The sequence below is a fragment of the Mustelus asterias genome, chromosome 4, assembly GCF_964213995.1.
Source record: "Mustelus asterias chromosome 4, sMusAst1.hap1.1, whole genome shotgun sequence".
NCBI classification, from domain to species: domain Eukaryota; kingdom Metazoa; phylum Chordata; class Chondrichthyes; order Carcharhiniformes; family Triakidae; genus Mustelus; species Mustelus asterias.
Genome location: NC_135804.1, coordinates 42,787,534 through 42,799,645, shown reverse-complemented (window position 1 = coordinate 42,799,645; position 12,112 = coordinate 42,787,534). Strand labels below are relative to the sequence as shown.

The 12,112-nt window shown below is 42.6% G+C and overlaps 1 protein-coding gene across 1 annotated transcript in view; it reads left to right on the top strand.

Moving 5' to 3' along the window:
• Positions 1 to 12,112, top strand: part of rpgrip1l (RPGRIP1 like) — a 213,131-nt gene that overhangs the window by 19,377 nt on the left and 181,642 nt on the right. The window lies entirely within an intron of this gene.

Genomic DNA, 12,112 nt, shown 5'->3' with positions numbered 1-12,112 from the left:
CGTATCTGAAACCCTCCCTCCTACACCATCCCTGCAACCACATATTTAACTGCACTCTCTCCCTGTTCCTCAACTCGCTATCACGTGGTACCGGCAACGTACCAGAGATGACCACATGTTTCGTCTTGGCTCTCAGCTTCCAGCCCAGCTCCAGAAATTCCTGCTTTAAATCCCCGTCCCTTCTCTTACCTATGAATTTGTGGAATTCGCTGGCCCATGGCGTGGTGGAGCTTGAATTGTTGAATGGTTTGAAGAGGGAGACAGACTCTTTTTTGAAAAAAGGAAAGAGAGATATGGGGAACAGTTGGAGAGGCGGATTTTAGAGCAGGGAGAGATCAGCCATGATCTGATTGAATGGTGGAGTAGGCTTGAAGGGCTGATTTTTGCCTACTTTTGCTCCTAATTCCTATGTTCCTACGTTCCCTGTTTTCTCTCTACATTTCTTTTATATAGTGGGGTTACATTAGCTACCCTCCAATCTGTAGGAACTGTTCCAGAGTCTATAAACACTGGGGCAATTCTCCCAAAAAAATTCAGTGTTGAATTCGCAGAAAAACTGGAGTAATTCACGCTGGTTTTTTTCAGTGGGAGTTCAGACTAGAATCTCCCACACTCTGAACACTGCAGAGGCCACCAGCATGAATATCATTAGATTTCAGGGGGCGGGGTCTATCCCCGCCAGGGAGGCTGAAACCAGCGGGCCTCTGCACATGCACAGTGGCCTGAAGTGACAGACTCTGATTTGCTGGCCAGCTCGATCACCGGGACCCTCGCAGTGCTGCCCCCCCAACACCGCCCTGACTCCTTCCTCCTCCCTCTCCCCTTCCCCGAGCCCACCCCGATCTTCAGCCCCCACCCTGATCTTCAGCTAGCCCCAACCCCCCAGGGGGCACAGTCAGAAACAGGACATTAATGAACCAGTTGGGTTTTTAAGACAATTGACAATGGTGTCATAGTCATCATTAGATTTTTAATTCCAGATTTTTATTGAATTTAAATTTCACCATCTGCCTTGATGGGATTCAAACCTGGGTCTCCAGAGCATTACCCTGGGTGAACTGCAACAATCGTTTATTCCCATCCGGCACAAAATTAAAACAGGAAAGGTGGCCAAATCCTGGCTTACAAGGGAAATTAGAGATTGGGCAGTGCCTGGTGCCCATGTCCAGTGGGTACCACCCCCCGCCGCCCAACCCCCTGTGGGGCTCCAGAGTGGTGGGAGATGCTAGTGGACCCAGAGAATTCAGTCTTGGGCCCGCGAATAGCACTTAGATAGTATGCAAAATACTATTTAAACGTTTGCTCTGCCTCCCAGCTGATTTCCAGTGCCGCGCAGATGCCGCCGGAAATCCGGGCCTGGGACACGCAAGCACGGCATGAATGCACGTGAGAATCCCGCGAAAATTAGTGCAGCGGGCTGGGAGAATCGCCCTCACTATTTCTCAGGCCACTTCCTTAAGTACTCTGGGATGTAGATCATCAGGCCCTGGGATTTATCAGCCTTCAATCCCATTCGTTTCCCCAATACCATTTCTCTATTACTGACTGATCTCCTTCAGTTCCTCCCTCACATTAAACCCTGTGTTCCCCAACATTTCTGGTATCTTATTTGTGTTTTCCTTTGTGAAGACAGAACCAAAATATGTATTCAGTTGGTCAGCCATTTCTTTGTTTCCTTCTCCATTATAAATTCCTCTGTTTCTGACTGTAAGGGACCGACATTTATCTCCACCAATCTTTGTCTCCTCATACCTTTAGAAACTTTTACAGTCAATTTTTATGTTCCCCGCAAGCTTTCTCTTGTACTCTGTACGTTTTACCCTTCTTAATCAGTCCTTTGGTCCTTCTTTGCTGAATTCTAAACTGCTCCCAATCCTCAGGTACATTGTTTTTCTTGGCCAATTTGTATGCTTCTCCCTTGGATCTAATACTATCTCTAATTTCCCTTGTAAGCCAGGATTTGGCCACCTTTCCCATTTTAATTTTGTGCCGGATGGGAATAAACGATTGTTGCAGTTCACCCAGGGTAATGCTCTGGAGACCCAGGTTTGAATCCCATCAAGGCAGATAGTGAAATTTAAATTCAATAAAAATCTGGAATTAAAAATCTAATGATGACCATGACACCATTGTCAATTGTCTTAAAAACCCAACTGGTTCATTAATGTCCTTTAAGGAAGGAAATCTGCCGTCCTGGCCTACATGTGACTCCAGATGAAAGAAATGTAGTTGACTCTTAACTGTCCTCTGAAATAGCTACAAGCCACTCAGTTCAAGGGCAATTAGAGATGGGCAACAAATGCTGGCCCAGTCAGTGACACCCACACCCCAAGGAAGAATAAAAATAAATTCCTTGAGTGACCAAAGATGTGTCTGTCTCAACCTTGAATATATTCAATAATGGAGCATTCACAACCTTCAGGACCCTCATCTCAGTCCTAAAGAGACTGTGCCCCTGTGCTCTATATTCCCCAGCTGGGGGAAACAACCTAGTCACAGAGTCATAAGGTGGAATTTTCCCGTCCCGCTTGCCACAGGAATCGTAGCGGACGGGACACAGACCATGCAAAGGTTCGTTAACCTCAGGCGGGATTTTCCAGTCTTCGGGCAAGCGTGGCCGGAATATTCCGCCCGTAGAGTTTTACAGCAAAGCAAGAGGCCCTTCGGCCTATCATGTCAGCAACAGCCATCAAGCACTTATCTATTCTAATCCCATTTTCCAGCATTTGGTCTGCAACCTTGTATACTATGGCATTTCAAGTACTCATCTAAATGGTTTTTAAATGTTGTGAGGCTTCCCACCTCTACCATCCTTTCAGGCAGTGAGTTCCAGATTCCCACTGCTCTCTAAGTATCCTATCCCTTACCTGAAGCCTATACCCCTTGGTTATTGACCCTTCTACTAAGGGGAAAAGTTTCTTCCTCTCTACCCTATCTATGTCCTTCATAGTTTTGTACACCTCAATCGGGTCTCCCTCATCCTTCGTTCCTCTCTGGAGAACAACCCAAGCTTAACCAGCCTCACTTCATATCTGAAACACTCCAGCCCTCTAGCCCAGGCATCCTTTCTGGTGCAATCACATCTGAGTCAACTTCCCTGTCAAGTCCCCTCAGATTCTTGTATGTTTCGATGAGACCATCACTCATTCTTCCAATTTACTCAGCTCCTCATCATAGGACAACCCTCTCATCTAAGGAACCTTTGCTGTGCCACCTCCAAGGTAGTATATCCTTCCTTCAAAATGGAAACCAAAACTTTCCACAGTACTCCAAGTGTAGTTTGACCAAAACCTTACACAATTGTAGCAAGACTTCCATGTTTTGTATTCCATTCCCTTGCAATAAAGGCCAACATGGCATTTGCCTTCCTAATTGCTTGCTGTACCTGCATGCTAACTTTCTGTGTTCCTTGTACATGTACACCAAAGACTATCTGATTGTCACCATTTACAAGGTTCACACTTTTTCTAAAAATTCTGCTATTCAACCCTCACCATTAAAGTGATGAATCTCGTACCTCCCCACATTATATTTCATCTGCCATCGTGTCAGCCCATTCATTTAACCTGCCTGTCTCTGCAGCTCTTTGTGTTCCTTCTCGCAACTTATATCCTATTTAGCTTTGAATCATCGGCGAACTTGGATGTATTACTCTCGGTTTCTTTGTCAATATCATTAATATAGAATGTAAAAAGCTGAGGCCACAGCTCTCATCCTTGTGATATTTCACTGGTTACAGCCTTGTGAATTTGAAAATGTCCCATTTATCTCTCGTTTTGCTTCCTGTACATTAACCAATCCTGCATCCATGAACCTTTATCTTGTGCATTAATTTTTGGTGGCATCTTGCCAAGTGCCTTTTGGAAATCCAAGTATACTGCATCTACTGGCTGCCCACTATCTGTTCATAATATGGTTTTCAGCAGCATTTTCCCAATGCCTGATGTCAGGCTGTCTGGCTTCAAATTTCCTGTTTTCTCTCTCCCTCCTTTCTTGAATAGCAGAGTTACATGTGCTAATTTCCAATCTGCTGAGACTGTCTTGAATCCAGAGGATAAGCAGTGCATTCATTGCTTCAGGAGCTACCTTTTTTAGAACTGTAGGCTCAAAAGATTTGTTGGCTTTTAGTCCCTTAAGTTTCTCCATCTTTCTTTCTGTTATAATTAACTTATGTTCCTCACTCCTTTTAGAATCGTAGAATCCTACAGTGCAGAAGATGGCCATTCAGTCCATCGAGTCTGCACCGACCACAATCCCACTCAGGCTCTATCTCCATAACCCCATCCATTTTCCCTAGCTAGTCCTCCTGACACTAAGGGGCAATTTAGCATGGCCAATCCACCTAACCTCCACAACTTTGGACTGTGGAAGGAAACCGGAGCACCCGGAAGAAAACCACGCAGACACGGAGAGAATGTGCAAACCCCACAGCCGCTGACCCAAGCCGGGAATCAAACCCAGGTCCCTGGCACTGTGAGGCTGGACCCTTGGTTACCCTCTACTTCCGGCATGTAGTTGGTGTCTTCTAGTTTGAAAACAGCCACAAGGTACTGTTCAACACCCCAACCATTTCCTCATTTTCCATGATCACTTCTCTTCACACTGCCTCTAAGGGACAACATTAACTTTAGCTTCTTTCCTATTTATTATAATGAATCATCTATGATGATATGTATGACTAGCAGCATGAAAATATCTTGAACTTCCCTTCACAATTTGTCAAGAGACAAGGACAATGGATAGATTTACCCAAAAGGAAAACAGGGTAAATGCATGTATTTCTCTGTATAACTACTGCTTAAAGGTGTTTTAAAAGTTGGCCAAACATGATAGAAAAGTTAGATTGCAAACATTTTTGGTGTGAGACTTGAATTCTTTTATACTGCGCTGAGCATACAGTATGGTGGAAAATATCGTTTTATTACTGCAGGAAATAATGTGCACTAGAAAGTCACTCTTAACAATTTTCTTTGCTCTTAATGTAGTTGACTCTTTGTTGGTGTACAGGTCTACAGAAATCCCAACTTTGGCTGTTGGGCAATATTCTTGTGTAAATCTTGAAATTAATTATTGGCACATTACTGGACTGCATGGGGCAGGCAGTGGCATCTCAATTGAGCTAAATTGTAGTTTACCTGATGTGTATATACTTTCATTTTTTTGGAGCAGAAAATTATTTCTTGGGCTTGTCCAAAGTACTTTAGAAAGAAAACGTTTCTTTGATTTAAATGAATCATCATGAACTGCAACATGATGAAACTCTTCAAAGGAGCTTCGTTGTGCAACATTGTAGATCTAGCAGGCTCTTCTAATGGCTGCCCACTTAATTTAGAAGGATTCCTAAACATTCTGAAATATGAAGTTAGTTGGGGTTCAGTTATTATCGTTGATAAAATGAAATGTTCACCTAAAAATGAATAAGTAACTGGAGGACGACCGTAAATCCAAAAGGAACAGTACTAAAGGTACACAACTATGTTATTGTGAACTCTTGGGCTAGATTAGGATGTCAGTAATGAGTAATCATTTATATTTTAACAGACTTTTGAACATCTGCGTAGTAGATCTAAATTTGTTTATGTTTTACAGGAAATGTTCAGCCTAACTATTTTCACAATTTCTCTTGCTATTCAAATGATCATTATCAATAGACACTTTGATGCTGTTGCCAGAGACCTACTGGATAAATCCCACATAGTTGTTAATAGCTTATAATTTTACTAGCTAAGATAATTTACTGAAGGGGAATAATATTGTCATGCCGTACAGGAAGTTTTATGTAACTGTTTTTGAATGTGTAGATCAAATGTACAAGAGTCTGGCCGCCAGATTTAGCAGCACAGTTTTACTGCCCTTAACCTGTATAGAAAGTTGGTCTTGCAAGCGGATAAGTAATCCAAAACGCTTTCTGTGGAAAATTGCTGTGTGCCCCACAATTTTCTGGTTAAGCACTTGGTTTGCCATTCAAAATGACCAAAGGTTTTTCCTAGCTTAAATCCTTTCAGTGAATATTGTTGAGTACTATAAGTCGCAGAGCATATCTCTTGTGTCAAGAGTCCACTCCCAAACTTTGATTTTTATCCATCTTTTAAACTGAAATGTGGTCCATGATCTTAAAAAGAATTTGAATGTCTTTGCACAAAAGCTTACTCGTAGTTAAATAAATTTGAGTCTGTAAACAGTGACTTAGCTAAAAATGATTACATCAGAATGTCCTGAGCCAATGCATAGTTCTCAAATCCATGCAATCTGATAATTCTTGAGAAGTTATGATTTTTAAAAATTTGCAATTTTCAATGAGTTTGGATTTGGATTCTCAATAGGAAAACATAATGAATCATCGCACTAAAAATTGTACCTTCAAATTTTTCAGGGCAAACGTCAGAGCTTCTTCCAGGTCATACATGAGCACCATTCTTTCTGTGTGATTCATACTGATTTAATTTAAACTGTATTGATTATAATGGCTTGTCAAATTTGACCTCCTGTATGGATGCAACCTCCCCTGCTTTATTTCCATGTCTACTCATTCATCAAAACCCCTATATTGCCTATCCTGTGACCTTTCATCATGTGACTGTGGTCTATTCTGCCCTTCCCTGCTCCACCATTGGTGATGCAGACTTCAGAAATCGCAGCCATACTTTCTGATCTTCCTCACGAAAGCAATTGAACTTTCCATCTCTATTTGTAAAACCCTTCACAAAATACATCTCTTTGACATCTTCACTTTGCTCTAAACACTTACACAAAGTTCACAATTTATTCCTTTTTCCCTCTTTGCACATTATGGAAATTTCTCTACATTTGATCCACCATATAAGTGCAAACTATTATTATTTTGTGGACCTCTTGTGCTGAGTCTCAAACCAGATCTTCACGCACACTCTGCCAACTCCCAAAATACAGCTACTTTGGCTAAAATTCAGTATCCATCATTTCTAGAAACCTTTTTTAAAAATAAACAGCTTTGTGTAATCCAACAGAGCCTCAGAGCCCTCTAAATTTGTCATATTTCAAGTACATATACAGTTTTCTTATGAAAATTGCCACTGAATCTCCTTCTATCCCCTTTTCAAGCAATGCCTTTTAGGCCATAACGAGATCCCATAAAGTAAATTCTCGTGTTGCCTTAGGTTAATTTGCAAATTATGTTAAATCTGTGTCTTTGGTGCTCCCGACCCATCCACCAATTTACTTATTTACATCCATGAGGTGTTGGGATATCATCGTCAGCAGCAGAATTGTATTCAACCACAATCTGTAATCTCATGGCCCAGCATAGACATCAATGCCTGGGAGACCCTTGCTCAAAAGAGACCTGCTTAGAGGAACCTCCAGATTGAAGGGGCACAATTCTTCGAGGACACCCGACAGCAAGAGGAGGCCCAGAAAAGGAGCCTGAGAAAGAAATACCAACGACATTGAGTCCAAGGACTGAACCCATCACCCAGCAAAACCTGCCAAATGTACTTATCAAAGATGCAGCTCGAGGATTGAGCTCATCAGCCACGCAAGGACCCACAGAACCCATGGCCAATAACACGGAGTTACTTAGGTGGATAATCATACTCTTTAGCGAGTGATCTCCAAAGACGAAGATTACATCAAGCCAGCAGATCAACCCTGGTTCAACGAAGAGTGCAAGATGGCATATCAGGACCAGCACCAGGCACACCAGAAAATGATGTGCCAATCTGGTCAAGGTACAACAGAGGACTATTTTCATGCTAAACATAAGTGATACCACAAGCAATGTATCAGATGTAAAATCTGCAGTCCTGCCATTTCTGCTTGTGAATGGTGGTGGACAATTATTCCTATCCTCAATGATGGGGAGCCCAGCATATCAGTGCAAGAGACAAAGTTAAAACATTTGCAACCATCTTCAGCCAAAAGTGCTGAGTGGACAATCCATCTTGGCCTTCTTCTGTCATCTCAGGTGCAGTATTCAGCCAATTCGATTCACTTCACGTGATGTCAAAAAATGGCACAAGGCACTCGATATTGCAAAGCTTACGGGCCCTGACAACATTCCTGTAATTGCTCCAGAAGTAGCCGCATCCCTAACCATGCTGTTTAAATACAGCTGCAATGCTGGCATCAACCCAGCAATGTTTAAATTGCTTAGGTATGTCCTATCCACATGTCCTGAACAATAACAACCCAGCGGTCTACTCTTGATCATCAGCAAAGTGATGGAAGATGTCTTTGACAGTGCTTTCAAGTGGCACTTACTCAACAATAACCTGCTGACTGATGCTCAGTTTGGGTTCCACCACTGACCATCTGACTGACAAAAGCTAACCATCTTACTTTGACATTCAATGGGATTATTGTTGCTGAAACCGGCACTATTAACATTCTGGGGGTTATCATTGACCAGGAAATCAACTGGACCAGCTACATTTAATATGAAGTAAAATACTGCAGCTGCTGGAGATCTAAAATAAAAACAGAAAATGCTGGAGATACTCAGCAGGTGTGGGAACATTTGCGGAGAGTGAAACAGCCTTAATGTTGCAAGTCCAAAAAGGCTTTGGATCCAAAGGAGAGTCATATTGGACTTGAAACATTAACTTTGTTTCTCTCACCACAAATGCCGCCAGACCTGCTGAGTTTTTCCTGCAGTTAATATATCCAGCATTTCCTTTCATTGTAATTAGATTGAACGTTTATCCAGTAGATTGAATGGTACGTAATTGTTAGAAAGAACATGGCCCAACAAATTGACACCCATGCCTCTGTATTCAATATATATTAACATATTAAATCCCTGTTTGTAAACAGGAACAAGCCACACACTTAATAATTATAAATGTTGAACTACATACCTAAAACTGGAGAATGGAAGTTCGAGAAAATCACAACCAAACTGCACAGTGCTCTGGTGAGACTGGTACTTTGAGTGCACTGATTTCAAGTTCCAGGACACAAGGCTGCGCAGTAGAGCCATGTGGCTTACTGTTATTGTCAAATGACTGAATTATAAGAAAAGACTGGAGAAATTTTGGGGAAATAAGTCAAATGGAAGATGTTCTTATCAAGATATATATATGATAGTTAAAGAAATGGAAAAAATTATAACTTAAGCTGCATCATAGATGAGAGCAGATTCAAGCTATCAAAAGATAAAGTTCAAACTGCTATCAGGAAATGTTTGTTCACGAACACAAAAGATTAAGAATATGGACTGTAAGTTTCCAGGAAGAAGAATCATAGAATCCTACAGTGCAGAAGGAGGCCATTCAGCCCATTGAGTCTACACCGACCATAATCCCACGTAGGCCCTATCCCCATAACCCTATGCATTTACCCTAGCTAGTCACCTGACATTAAGGGGCAATTTAGAATGGTAAGAAATCTCACAACACCAGGTTAAAGTCCAACAGGTTTATTTGGTAGCACGAGCTTTCGGAGTGTTGCTCCTTCTCCAGGTGAGTGAGAAGTTGTGTTCACAAACAGGGAATACATAGACACAGACTCAATTTACAAGATAATGGTTGGAATGCGAGTTTTTACAGGTAATCAAGTCTTTACAGGTACAGAAGGTGTGAGTGGAGGGAGGGTTAAGCACAGGTTAAAGAGGTGTGAATTGTCTCCAGCCAGGAAGTTAGTGAGATTTTGCAAGCCCAAGCAAGTAGTGGGGGTTACAGATAGTGTGACATGAACTCAAGATCCCAGTTGAGGCCGTCCTCATGTGTGCGGAACTTGGCTATCAGTTTTTGCTCTGCGATTCTGTGTTGTTGTGTGTCATGAAGGCCACCTTGGAGAACGCTTACCCGAAGATCAGAGGCTGAACGCCCGTGACTGCTCAAGTGTTCCCCGACAGGAAAAGAACATTCCTGCCTGGTGATTGTCGAGCGGTGTTCGTTCATCCGTTGTAGTGTCTGCATGGTCTCGCCAATGTACCATGCCTCGGGACATCCTTTCCTGCAGCATATTAGGTAGACAACGTTGGCCAAGTCGCAAGAGTATGTACCGTGTACCTGGCGGATGGTCTCATGTGAGATGATAGCATCCGTGTTGATGATCCAGCACATCTTGCAGAGGTTGCTGTGGCAGGGTTGTGTGGTGTCGTGGTCACTGTTCTCCTGAAGGCTGGGTAGTTTGCTGCGGACAATGGTCTGTTTGAGGTTGTGCGGCTGTTTGAAGGCAAGAAGGGGTGTGGGGATGGCCTTGGCGAGATGTTCGTCTTCATTGATGACATGTTGAAGGCTCCAGAAAAGATGTCGTAGCTTCTCAGCTCCAGGGAGGTACTGGACGACGAAGGGTACTCTGTCCGCCGTGTCCCGCGTTTGTCTTCTGAAGAGGTCGGTGCGGTTCTTTGCAGTGGCGCGTCAGACTCGATGAGTCAAGCGCCTTATTCTGTCCTTATGAGACGTTCTTTCAGCGTCTGTAGTTGTCTGTTGTGATTCTCCTCATCTGAGCAGATCCAGTGTATACAGAAAGCTTGTCTGTAGGGGATGGCTTCTTCAATGTGTTTAGGGTGGAAACTGGAGAAGCGGAGCATCGTGAGGGTATCCGTGGACTTGCGGTATAGTGAAGTGCTGAGGTGACCGTCCTTGATGGAGATGCATGTGTCCAAGAATGCAACCGATTCCGGCGAATAGTCTATGGTGAGTCTTATGGTGGGATGGAACTTGTTGATGTCATCATACAGTTGCTTCAGTGATTGTTCGCCATGAGTCCAAAGGAAGAAAATGTAATCGATGTATCTAGTGTATAGCATCGGATGAAGGTCCTGTGCGGTGAAGAGGTCTGGTTCGAACCTGTGCATGAAGATGTTGGCATATTGAGGTGCGAATTTGGGCCCCATGGCTGTTCCGTGTGTCTGGATGAAGAACTGGTTGTTGAAGGTGAAGACGTTGTGGTCCAGGATGAAGCGGATGAGTTGTAGAATTGCATCTGGAGATTGGCAGTTGTCGGCGTTGAGTACTGAGGCAGTTGCAGCAATGCCATCATCGTGGGGGATGCTGGTGTAGAGTGCCGAGACATCCAATTTAGAATGGCCAATCCACCTACCCTGCACATCTTTGGCCTGTGGGAGGAAACTGGAGCACCCGGAGGAAACCCACACAGACACGGAGAGAATGTGCAAACTCCGCACAGACAGTGACCAAGCCTGGATCCACACCCGAGTCTCTGGCGCTGTGTGTTAACCACTGTGCCACCATGCCGCCTCGGGGAATGGGAAGGGGAAATACTGGGAAAAACCACAGAACTTTTTAAGAAACAATTGAATGCTGAATTAGAGGACCTCTTTATGGATGGATCAGTTAAGATGCACCAAAGGCCTCCCTCATCCATCATTATTTTGTGTATTAACGTGTCATATTCAGGCAACCTTACTAGATTTTAGGTTGATGTATTTTTGAAAAAGCTGACAATTTTCGCCACTCTTTATGTTCCTGTGCAGCTCCAGTCCATGTTAATTATTCTACCTGACAACGTTGCTCTGGAAACCATCAAGAATCCAAAATATTTCCGTTACCACAAAAATCCATTGCTGCTAATAATATTATGTCACCCACCAGCTCTACTTAACTAGATTATGTGATAAATTAGCTGCTTTAGTCATTAAAGTGCATTATTACTGTGAGCTATGTGATTAATGTTTGAACATTGTTTTTCATGGAAACAATATTTGTGTGTTATTGCAACCTTTAATTACAGTTGCCAATTACTGTGTAAATTTCAACACTGGGTGCATATTTTTGACTTTGCAGGGGCTGTAGCATGAGGTAAAACATCTTGTAAAGGAAGAAACACCTGGGTTGGCAAATATTTAACAAATTTACTTGAGTGTAAATGCCCAGATGTGGAACAGGTGGTAAAGTCTTTAAAGCTGGAGTTAGTTATTTCATAAAGCAGAACAAAGTGGTTGTAAGCTTTGTATCATAATTTATCTGAGTCACAGATGAAAGGTTTCAGACAGCGTAAGTATTAAACTAAGATTTTTTTATCACCACGCCGAAACATTCACAATATGTTTTGATTACTTCAATAACCTCAGCTTCAAAACATAGATTCTCTCTGAGGAGAAGCCATAAAAGTAAGATGACCCCATCTGTTTAGTGATAAAATCCTAAAATATTAAGGTACAAGGTGT